General features: G+C 36.1%; 1 protein-coding gene across 1 annotated transcript in view; it reads right to left on the reverse strand.

Annotated features, from left to right (window-relative positions):
- The window catches only part of LOC132406191 (E3 ubiquitin-protein ligase MARCHF2-like), an 84002-nt gene extending 72204 nt beyond the window's left edge, over positions 1–11798 (reverse strand). Inside the window, exon 1 of the mRNA XM_059991510.1 lies at positions 11656–11798. The gene's annotated coding sequence lies outside the window, so the exon portion shown is untranslated. The remainder of the gene's footprint in view (positions 1–11655) is intronic.
- Between the last annotated feature and the right edge of the window lie 186 nt (positions 11799–11984).

Genomic DNA, 11984 nt, shown 5'->3' on the forward strand with positions numbered 1-11984 from the left:
AACTTCTTTTACAAATGGTGAGCAAAGGAGTACTTACCACAGTTACAGGAACATCAGAAATGGTCAGGTATAAATCACAATTTCCTCCTAAGAGACATTGTGCTTATTTACAGTTAACAACCCAGCACCTCACAACTCATGGATCATGGGAAGAGTCATCCAAGCCTTTCCAGGCAGAAGAGGATTTGTGCAACAGGTGTGCATCAAGACCAAGACCAACTGTGTGAACAGGTCTATAACCAAGATCTGTCTTCTACAGGAGGCAGAGGTTGGAGAAGCTACAGATATAGATCCAGAAGCTTCATCTACTCTGGTTGTTTGACTTCATGACATTTACTTGACTTACTGAATTGATAGAGAGTGGTGATAAAGATCACTTTGTACTGAGCTAAGTGCTAGTAATCTCTGGCCTAGATGACTGTTATATGACTTTGTGTAAAGAAGAAAGAAGATATTTGCATGTTAAAATGCATTGATAATATGTGAATGTTTATCCTTGAAGATTTCATGTCTCCTATTTTGTAACATATAGTTGTAATTATTATAGTGTTATTAGAGGCGGGGATGTAGGTGCTATGTATCTATTTATTGTCTGTCTGCACTGTATTTGTGTTGCACATCCTCACCCTGGGTTAACAATGTTTGTCATGCGGGGTTGTCTTGTGGGTTTGGATGGTGGTTAAAAAAAAGAATATAGTCACCTGTTCACTTACATGGTGGCACAGAGGGGGTGAGTAGGGAGCGCGTATTGCTCAGTTGACCACTCATCTTTGTTTGAATTTGATTCAGTTACGCTCGTCTCACTCATTTTTGTTTTACATGAATTACGGAAGAGTCAAATTATTTTACTGTAGGTTTGTAATAAAGGATTAAATGTACTTCTTTGATTTTGAATTCAGTTAGTTGGAAGCACGATACTCCCTTACTTGGCCTCAGTGACTTCCAGTTTGTTTTCAAGTAGCCACTACAATTATAATGTACTGCTGTCTCAAAACAACAAATACCAGTGACATTAAACCTGATTCTGACGTTGACATCGCCAAAGATTGGAAGTTAAGTTTTCTACTGTGTTATAGTTCAGAAAATCCCACAAATAAATAAATTATTCAAGAACAATGCCAGATGATAATAGCTCTGTTAATAAATTTCTTTAAGTTTCCTAATGGTACTTATGGAACCCACCAATCCCCAGGTCAAATTATGTAGTAAGTAAATTCGAGACTGCTGTTTATTCAATGTAAAAGAGCTAATTTTAACAGAGCAATTCAAATTTGCACTAGCATAGCAGAGTTAAATTGCTCACTGCAAAGAATTACTGTACTAAAAAGGTATCACATCCATTTCACCAAGAAGTGTTTCCTGAAAGAAATCACTACTCAATCACAGGCATAGTTATCTTAACATATTGTCCACATGCATGATCGAGAAATTAATACTGTACCATAACTCAGGTAAAATTATTTTACATATGTATTTGTTTAAACATAAAATAGTTCTTAGAAGAAGTTTGTAGAAGTTATCTTTCACACTGAATCTGGAGAGGCAGGGCTTGAAGCTCTCTGGATTTTGCTCTGAATTCAGTGCTGGCTGCAGGACAGTGTACTGGGTTTCACCCACTTCACTTCACTGCATTGTCTGTGGGAAACCATAAAATTTTCCACTTTTTCAGGCATACTACTATATTGATTGGCATAAAGACAACTTATATTCACATTCAGCCTCTCAATCAGCTTACAAAGTCACAACTACTCCACACTATTCCTCCAAATGTCTAATTTGAAGATTTGAAAATAACTTAAGTTCAGTACAGTATTCTGATATGAACTTACCAAACACATCATATTTTAATGCATCTTCTAGAACTTCACCCAGCAATTGCAAATAGCATTTTGATTCTAAGAGTAATTGCTAAGAACAATGAAATAGACATTGTTCCCCACCCAGATTATGTTTAGGTGCAGTTTTTTCTTTTTCATTATTTTGCTAAAATGCTGGCCTGGAGCACCAATCCGTTAAAAAGTTAGCCAAGTTAGCAGCTCTTGCCATCATTTGTCAGTATAAGTGGTCCTAAATAATGGGATTCCTGCAGGAACAGAGAAGCCTCAAACTTACTGATTAAGCTCTGCCGGCTATTTCCTGACTATGCTATGACACAGGAATCCCCAGAATGGAACTGGGAACTAGACCCTGCTGACATTCCCCAATGCCATTTGTACCGGGGAATCTGCTCTAGGATTCTATGCCCCAATCCCCTAGTATTGAATGGGAAGTGCAAAATTATGGGGAAAATAATGTAAGAAGACAGGTTAATATTTCTTATTTTTAGTTTAATCTTTTCTATTTAAAAATGTTTTAATTATATTTGTCCAGACCCCAGGATGGCTGCAAAACCTGCAACAAAATTAGAGGAACTACACAATATGACAAGTTCATTGTGAACTGCTCTGGCATATATTTGAAAGAAATAGTAAAGACAACAGACAAAAAAGATTTAAACAAAATGGATTGGATTTCCTACTGTCAGAAAATCTCACGATAAAAGTTTATTTTGCATCTGTTTAGAAGCAACAGCACCATTCTCACTGTCAGTGCCGGGATAGGAAAATGGCAGTATTTGCTTTTACACAGCAAGCTGTTGTGTCAGAACAGCACTCAGCACAAATTCTGGGGGACGTAATGAATTCTGTTTAATTAATGTTTACCATATACATTTTCCTATAAATGGAATCAAACATTTATAAACAACAAGAACATTAGGAATGTTTTCAGAAACAGACCACTAAAGTCAAAACACCATTAAGAGGGGAAATAAATGGAAGAAAAGGACATTTAAGAGACTCTTAGTTAAGCACGTATATGCGCAAGAAAAGGAGTATTATGGCCTATGTAGGGTTAGATTGATTATGGAGTAGGCTTATATATAGGTTGGCACAACATCATCATGGCCATACAGTTCTATATTCTACAGTCTACAATGCATTATTTTATTTACATTATTTCTGATGAAATTTGAATACCTGAAATTTAACCTTTCCAAAAATCTACAGTACTGTGCAAAAGTCTTAGGTACCCTAGATTTTTTATATGGTTTCAGGTGGCATGGCCTCTACAGAGCCCCGATCTCAACATCATCAAGGGTATCTGGGCCTACCTGGAAAAACTGAAGCAACCAAGATAGCCAAAGTCTGCAGAAGAACTGTGACAAGTTCTAAAATACCTGAAACAACCTACCAGCCAATTTTCTTATAAAACTGCTCAACAGTATACCTAAAGAATTGATGCAGTTTTAAAGGCAAAGGGTGGTCACACCAAATATTGATTTGATTTTGTTTTCACTGTTTATTGATCATTATATTAAATGTTTTGATGTTTAGAAAATTTCAGTTTTGAAATCATCTTTGCTTTACAGATTTTACAAATGCCTAAGACTTTTGCACAGTACTATATAATACAGCACTGTATTTTTGCTTAATATTCTTTATTCACCATCTTGTTTCCAGTTTATTCTATTTTAAGGTGCACTTGATTCATCACACAGTCCTGTTGAAAGCAGAAGAGTAGCAATTCACATCAATTGACAAGTGAAATCTCATAAAATTAACTTGTGGTAAAATCAGTCTTCTTTCCTTTTAAGTAAAAACTTGGACATACCTCTCTTCATATATGGACAGATGCTTTAAATGGCGCAGGAAGTAAATGAATACCAAACTTTCTGACACAAGGGAAGGTTATAGATCTGCTTACTTAAAGCACAGGATGAAATAAAAAGCAGTTACAAGGTATGCGAAAAAGAGGGCAAATTGTCTATGCAAATGGCTTTCTGGAGACAATTCCATGTCAGATCTTGGCTCAGTTGAAAGGATGGTTATCTTGAAAGTGGGAAGCAGTCAATCACAACAAGCAAAAAGATGAGGACATGAGAATGTAAATAATGGCATCTGTGCAAGAAGTATGCTGAAGAGAGTAGAAAAGAAAACAATTGAGAAGGCAAAGGTATGGATAAAGATTTTAGAAGTAACCATCTGGGAAAAAAATGTATATCACATGGTTCTGCTTGGAGCATTGTTCATCAACAGCAGGGAAATTACAGCTGTTCCCATTTCTAGATCAACTACAGTTTAAGAATGTCCAGAAATATTTCTTCAAATTATTTCACTAAATGTCTCCAGATGAGCTGTGTGCTGTTGTACTGGGAATTTGTTTCTTTGAAGCAATAAATCTGTGATCTCATCACCATCTGCCTTGACGCAGTGAATGGCCACACAAACTGCAGAGGGCGCATGCATGGGCTAAAGTGAACAGTTCAACTGGTCAGCACTGAGATGAGCAACTCCAATCTGTTAGGGACTGGCAACATCTGTTCCATGTGTTGAGAGATTTTACGGTCCCTCTCACTACCTCCTGTTGGGTTGGATCACAGCTATTGTCTCCCTTCTTGTTGCAAAAGGATATGGAGACAGCAAATTCAACAGGTGACGAAGACAGTGGTTGTAAGATCCTGTTGGTTTGTCAATACACAAAGCAGTTGTTACCAGTCCCATCTCATTTTAGTGTAAAAAGGTGCCGCGCCTCTTTTCAGCCCACCCAATACCAGCCCTCACATACAGCTCTTGCACATTACCTCAGTGGTTCATTCCACTTAAACCTATGCAGTGAAACAATTACTTCTAGCAGTTTTTTTGTTGCAGGAGCACCAGCAGAGAACTGAGCCTTAACCAGCTTCCTGGCACAGCTACACACAGGCATAGGAAGGCTAAGGGGCTCATACCAGTTTCCCAGCACAATAACACATCTTTCTCTTCATAAATATTCACTTTTAGCAACATTTCCATTTGCACACCTCTCCACAGGAATACATACTGAATGCTAGGTGAGGTGAGGTTATTTTAAAGTAATAGCAAAATAAAACAAATTCCTTCAACACAAATACTACTGAACTGGAGACAATATCATCCAAACCAACAGAATGATCTCCATATCCAATACCAGCATTCCTTTTTATGCTAATAGTGACAGAAGTGTCATAAATATGATTACCACTAAAGAGTAATACAAATCCTTGCCTTTTTCCTATGTTTTAAATATAGCATTCTCCTTACAAACAGGTTAGCATTTCCTAATCTACATCCTTTTGTACCTTGATCTTCATTTGCAAAATTAAGTTCACTAAGGATTAAGGTACAGTCTACCAGTTTAAATAAAAAGCAAAATAAAGATGAGCATTATATTATTTTAAGCAGTAAAGTTTAAAAATTGCAGACTGCAGGAAGAAAGAATTTATGAAGATGGGCAATTCTTGGGAAAGAAATGGCTAGATGATGGTAAAGAGTCAAATGTCCAGATTTAGAATTATGAAGGAAATACAAACTAATATGATAAAAATTAAGAAATATTACTTTTCAGCTCAGTCTACAGCATCATTGACATCTTGTTTTAGGGATTCTCAGCATTTTTCTTTTGTGGTAGCACTGTACTCTTATCACAGATCAACAAATCTCATGACATACATATAAATTTGTGGATGATACAATCATTGTTGGCAGAACCTCAGGTGGAGGCGAGATGGCATACAGGAGCGAGAAAGACCGGTTAATTGAGTGGTGTCGCAGCAACAACCCTGTAAGAAAGACCGAAGTGGTGATTGTGAACCTCAGAAAGGGTAGGACGAGGGATCATGAACCAAGCCTTATTGACGGTTTGAATTGGATAGAGTGAGCAATTTCAAGTTCCTAGGTGTCAAGATCTCTGAGGATCTAAACTGGTTGATGCAGCAATGAAGGAGGCAAGACAGCAACTATACTTCATTAAGAGATTTGGTTTGTCACCTAAGACAGTTGAAAACTTCTATAGACGTACCATGGAAAGCATTCTGACAAGCTGCATCACTGTCTGGGTGGGGGGGTGGGTGCTACTACAAAGGATCGAAGGAAGCTACATAAAGTTGTAAAATTAGTCAGCTTCATCTATTCTCTGTAGTATCCAGGACATCTTCAAATATCAGTGTCTCAGGAAGGTGGTAGGACCCCCATCACACAGGACATGCCCTCTTCTAATTGTTACTGTCAGGAAGGAGGTACAGAAGCCTGGAAGACACATACTCAGTGATTCAGGAACAGCTTCTTCACCCCTGCCATCCAGTTCCTAAATGGACACTGAACCCATGAACACTGCAATATTTTTAATTTAACTATTTAATACACATATATACTTAGTGTAATTGATTCACTTATTTTCCCTATATTATCACATATTGCATTGTACTGCTGCCATTAAGGTAACAAATTTCACAATATATGCCAGTGATATTAAACCTGATTCTGACATGTCAGTGATAATAAATCTGATTCTGATTCTAATTTGGAGTTGTGTTTCTACAAGCCAGGTGTTTTGTGAAAGTAGTTTAGGGTCATTTGTATTCAGATTTTGCTTACAACTGCAATTTTCTCCTGAGCTTCATCTAAACAAAAATAGGTACAATTGTTCATATCCAGTTTCTGCTTCTAAAGCCCCATTCATCAAAAACAAGGGTCTCTAACCACATTAGAAAAAAAATCGCAAATTGATTCTGATATTTTCATTTCCCAAAAAGTTAATGGAAAAAAATTCTATGCACTAATATTTTGGGAGCACTTGTCACATTCATTTTGCAGCTTTCCTATTAATGATAGCCATAATTCCAGCAGAATGGAGTTGAGGGAGGAAGAAATAGACAACCAAGTGTCTATGTAGTTACTAGAATTAATGAAGTTCTATTTATTTCATATTACTATGTTTTAAAATGGAAGAAATTACCATTATTTGAAACATATAGAAATTAACACCAAGTAAAAATGGAAAGTTTGCAAATTGGAACATACCCATTGTTAACAACATGAAAATATTATTTTGGATCTACTTGACTTCCTAGTAACCACTTGAAGTGAACTAGTAGTTCATAAAAGTTACTTCCCATTATATTTCTAAGAGGTTTTGAAAATTCTATGAGAAAATAAAATGCTGGAGGAACTTAGTGGGTTCTTGTAGCTGTTTTTTTTCTTGCTGCAGATCTCAGCATCTACAGTTTCTGCATATCCTATCAAAATATCTTGGTTTGAATGGTAACCACTCAAGTTACATTGTTATTCAATCTTGATGTGCATTTCTAGAGCTGGCAGATCATTTCCAATTGATCTGGCATTCTTACAATCAATTTTAGGAGGGAGATCAGCTGATGCAAGATTAATTACAATAATAACTAAAATGTTAGGAATACTCATTTTATTCTATCCATTCAAGGTGCAGATAGGACAAGTATTGAGAAGGAGGTACAGGAGCCTTAGGTCCCACACCAACAGTTCCAGGAACAGTTATTACCCTTCATTTATCAGGCTCCTGAACAAATGTGGGCAGTTTTACACACCTCAACACTGAAATGATTCCACGACCTATGGCTCATTTTCAAGGACTTTGCAACTCATGGCCTCAATATTATTTATTTATTATTATTCTATTTTTTTCTCAGCTCAAGCTGGTAAAACCTGAGGTATGGGCATAGCCAAGCAGACTCATTTCTCAATTGCTGGGAACTTTCCGATTAGGCTAATGGTGTGTAGTATTGTGGTTTTTGAAGATCAACATAAATATTGCTATGTAGGCCTAATTGTTTAATACTATTGTGTAGAGACTCTGGGATGATACCAGTTCTGGATATTACTATCGGGACAACGTATACCCTGTTTATTACATTGTCTTTCAATTTCCTCTTTTAATTCAGCATGTTTCTGGTGTTTTTCACTTATTAATTTCTGTAAGTTGTTTGCATTTGGAATGGCTATATCTATTACGTTGTCCATGCTTGTTTATCCTGTAATATTATATCCAGATGGTTATTATGGATTCTCCTATTTGTAATAATGGATCAGTTGTAATATAATTTGTGGGACTCTGATTCTAAAACTGGATCAGGCTTATATTTATAGTAAGGTATAAAGTCTTTTCTGAGTTGATATTTTTAAAGCAAGATTGTGGTGAATAGTATTTGCCAATTGATTGTGCCTGTGTAAGTCATCAGATTGAGGTAAACTGCTGCAGGATCCTGAAATGTGTTTGGATTGTTTCTGGTTTCTTTTGGCTTTTTCTGCATTTACCATCTTGAATTTGTTGCTCCTTTATTATGTATTTTTGATCATTTGTGTTAACTGCCTGGTTATTGTAGTAATACGTGTACTGCCACAAAGAACCCCTATCATTATGATTTTTTCTAGTATTTGCACAATTTGTCTTCCTTTGCATGTTGGCTGTTTGTCCGTCTTTGTGTGTAGTTTTTGACTGATTCATTTGTGTATCTCTGTATCTGCTGTTAATACCACAAGAAAATAAATCTTGGGATAGCATATGGTGACATACATGTACTTGGATGATAAATTTATTTTAAACTTTGATGAGACCATGGCATTTGATTATTTAAATAAAAATCACATTTCTGTATTGCACCTTCTTTCTATGATGCAACTTACTCATTTTATTACATTTACAATATTTGATCAAAACTACAGTAACTTTTTAATTACCTACAGATAGACGGAGGATTGATGAAGGATCCTTTGCCTAGAATGAACCCAGAAAAAGGTGCTGAATGGCTGTGCTAATTAAATGTTTATCCAGTTGAAAGCCCATTTTAATAAAGTGCAGCCCAATGACAGTGGATCACGAGGTTAATATCAGTTCATGCAACAGTCACTTGGTAAAAAGGCCACAGTTTTATAGAGAATATTAAAAAATACAATACAATCCTGAGTTGAATTAAGAGATAGATACAATGTTACCAATGAAGAAACATGCATAATTAAAGAAAGAAAAAGAACTGAGATATACCATGAGTTACAACTCCACCTCAATCATGGAGATTTTTTTTATATTTCCTTAGCATATTTTATAGATAATAGTCCATTCAGGCTATTTAATCTTGCACTCTTCACAGATGCTTAAATCTGGAAACTGAACTTGTATTTTACTTGTGAACCTATTAACCAGCTATTTGGCAAGAACCAAACAGTTCTCCCACAACAGTAAGACTTTAGTGTGTGTTTCTACACATACATGCCAATAATAAATGTTGCTCTTAAACCTAGGAATTTTACAATCATAATAATTCCCTTTATAAAGAAATTATAGAACAGAGTTGATGGAAAATCTATTTCATACTGGCACTCATACAAGTGGTTATCGGATATTTTGCTTATAAACATATCTCTAGAACCTTAACATTTTCCTATTAAGTTAAAAAATAGCTATTTTAATTCTAACTTTTAAAAGCTAATATTTTAATAAGGAATAGTTGCAGATTTTATCATACAAAATAATTACTTATTTTGTTATAACCTTCTAAAGCACTAAAGACAGCTATTTGGCACACTATGCTTCTTCCAGTTCTTCAAAACAGCTATCAAATTTCTCCTATTTCCTGCAGCCCTGCAAGTCCATGTTTAATTCTTTAAGAGTTACTAATCAAAATTCTTTCACCACTTGTCAGCAATGCACTCCAGATCATAACACACTGGTAAGATATTTCTCTCTTCCATTCCGATTCTACTACAAATTATAAGTGGAAACAATTTTTCCACAGGTTATTACTGGAAACATATTTTTCTTAATTATTATTCAACTTGTTTTAAGCAGCAACATATTCTTATTTCATGGTACATTTTACGAGTTTGCTCAATACGATTAAAATAAATATATCAACTAAAATTTACGACTACTATACATGAAGTTCCAAATGATTTACAGTATGACATTACCAAGACCACAAAGCCTTTCTCTGGTTAATTAAAGAAAAGCAATTGGGTACTGAGCAGCCATTCATTAACTCTTAGTAAATTTCAACAGTTCCCCATAATACTTTCACATAGTCATCTTATTTACTTAAACAAAGTTTTGAGGAAAAGGTTACTCAATTCATTATCTAATTCCAGTCATAATCTCTTGAAAACGCAGAGAAGGTCCATTTATAAATTATCCTTCCCAGAAAAAGGAAAGAGTGCAATAGGAGGCATTATCAAATACAGACCAAGAAATCAAGGACCAGCTTTATTTGCCGTATACTTTGACATCTATTTTGGAACTTGCTGTGGTGTGTTGCTGCAACATGCAACAAAAAAAAACAATGTTCAACAATTATACAAATGAAGAATCATATTCAAAACTAAACAGAGTTCAAGAATGGATGTGGAATAAAATATCCAGAAATATGTAAATGCCATCTTGGCACCAAGAATGTGTCATCAGCTGAGGGTTTGCCCACAGCAGACTTCAGGTATGTTGGTTGTTAATGCAAATGATACATTTCACTGTACGTTCTGATGTACATGTGACAAATAAACTTGCATCTTGACTGTCATGTATTTACTATGCAAAGAGCATTATAAAGTGCTTACAGAGCAGTGCAGTGACTGAGCTAATAGATGGAGGGGGTGGGATGGTTAACAAGAATGGTTGATCAGATTAACTGCCTGTGTGAAAAACATTCTAAGATGAAGCGCAGTTTCTATTTTAATAGCCCTATAGACTTTCCAGAAGGAAGCTTCTGGAAAAGATCGTTTGCTAGGTGGGTAGTGTCCGTAGTGTCCCTGCCTGCTTCTTTGGACGTATACAAGTGACCTTTTCAGTTGACCTCAGAGTTCACTGTAGTTTTTGTACACTGTGAGAGGAAATAAACTAAAGGAAAAACAAAAAAAAACACATCAATCCCTGTTAACCAAGAACATTTTATGCTACATCATTAATAAGTTACGAATAATAAATCATCACATAACATATGCATATTTTCCATTTCCCAAGGGCAGATAAATTAATCTCTCTCTTTTGCCTACTCATCAAAAATAACCTATAAAAGATCTATGTAACGTTTTTCTGAACTTCGTCAATATATTAGAAGGGAGAACTTTATAAACACAACTCTCAGTCCCAACTATGAATTGAAAACAAATCATTCCAAGCTCTTCATGCCACAGATTCTGCATGACCTGCTGAGCATTTCAACCACATCTCATTTCATAGATTCAACATTTGTTTGTGCTTTTCATTAAGTACATGCCAAATTTAAGATTCTATGAGGTTGCGAATAATGAAAAAATATCCTGTCTCAAAATTGAATCAACGGCCAACAAAGAAAAAAAAATTATACACAAACATGGCAGTGATATCATTACCCTTTCTACAAGATTTTAATAACATGTTAATCTAGAATTGCTAAGCCAAAATGAACTATGTCACCATATGAGGTGACTCCGATTACACAGTCATCAAGCGTGGCTCGTACCTAAAGCTTCCATATCATTTGACAACTCACCTGGAGCATTAGTCTAGACACAAAACACTTTCGTCAGGGAACAGACGTTGGTTAGATTTAACCGGGAGTTTATCAATTATCCAAAGCACTGAAGGATTAGCCTAACTTCCACCTGAGTTGTCACCGAAGGATCCTTGCAGAAATGCCAGGCTGCAAACCGAGTGACAGTTCACAGGGAGGCCTGTTTAAATGACCATTTGAGGAGACATTTTAACCATAAAATAAAAGCCAATCCCATGACTGTGACGCACACCGCCTCATCGGGAGAGAGCAATCTCTGTGTATTCGAGTAAAAAATCCAACTCCCATAATTTGTCTTTCGTTACCTCAGAGTTTTCGCTTTGGGAAGGGCCGATGCCCAGGGATCAGTTCAACGTCTCATTTGACCCATCCTTCCATCACAATCACCCGCGATGCGCAGGACGGCTCATGATTGAAAAAAAATCCGCGCCGGAAAGGTGTGTAGAGAGGATGACTATGAATGACAAGGCGAGATACGCAATCAACAGTCAGGATTTCTTTGATTGATAGATCCGATATGCAATCAGTGATTACGGTGTAATAAAGGGCTGGACGATTTCCAGACGGAGTCGTTTCACCCAGTCAGATGGGATGTTGTCACGCAGCGGTAGAATTTCTATGGTCTGTTGAATCT

This window comes from Hypanus sabinus, chromosome 16 (assembly GCF_030144855.1).
Source record: "Hypanus sabinus isolate sHypSab1 chromosome 16, sHypSab1.hap1, whole genome shotgun sequence".
NCBI lineage: Eukaryota > Metazoa > Chordata > Chondrichthyes > Myliobatiformes > Dasyatidae > Hypanus > Hypanus sabinus.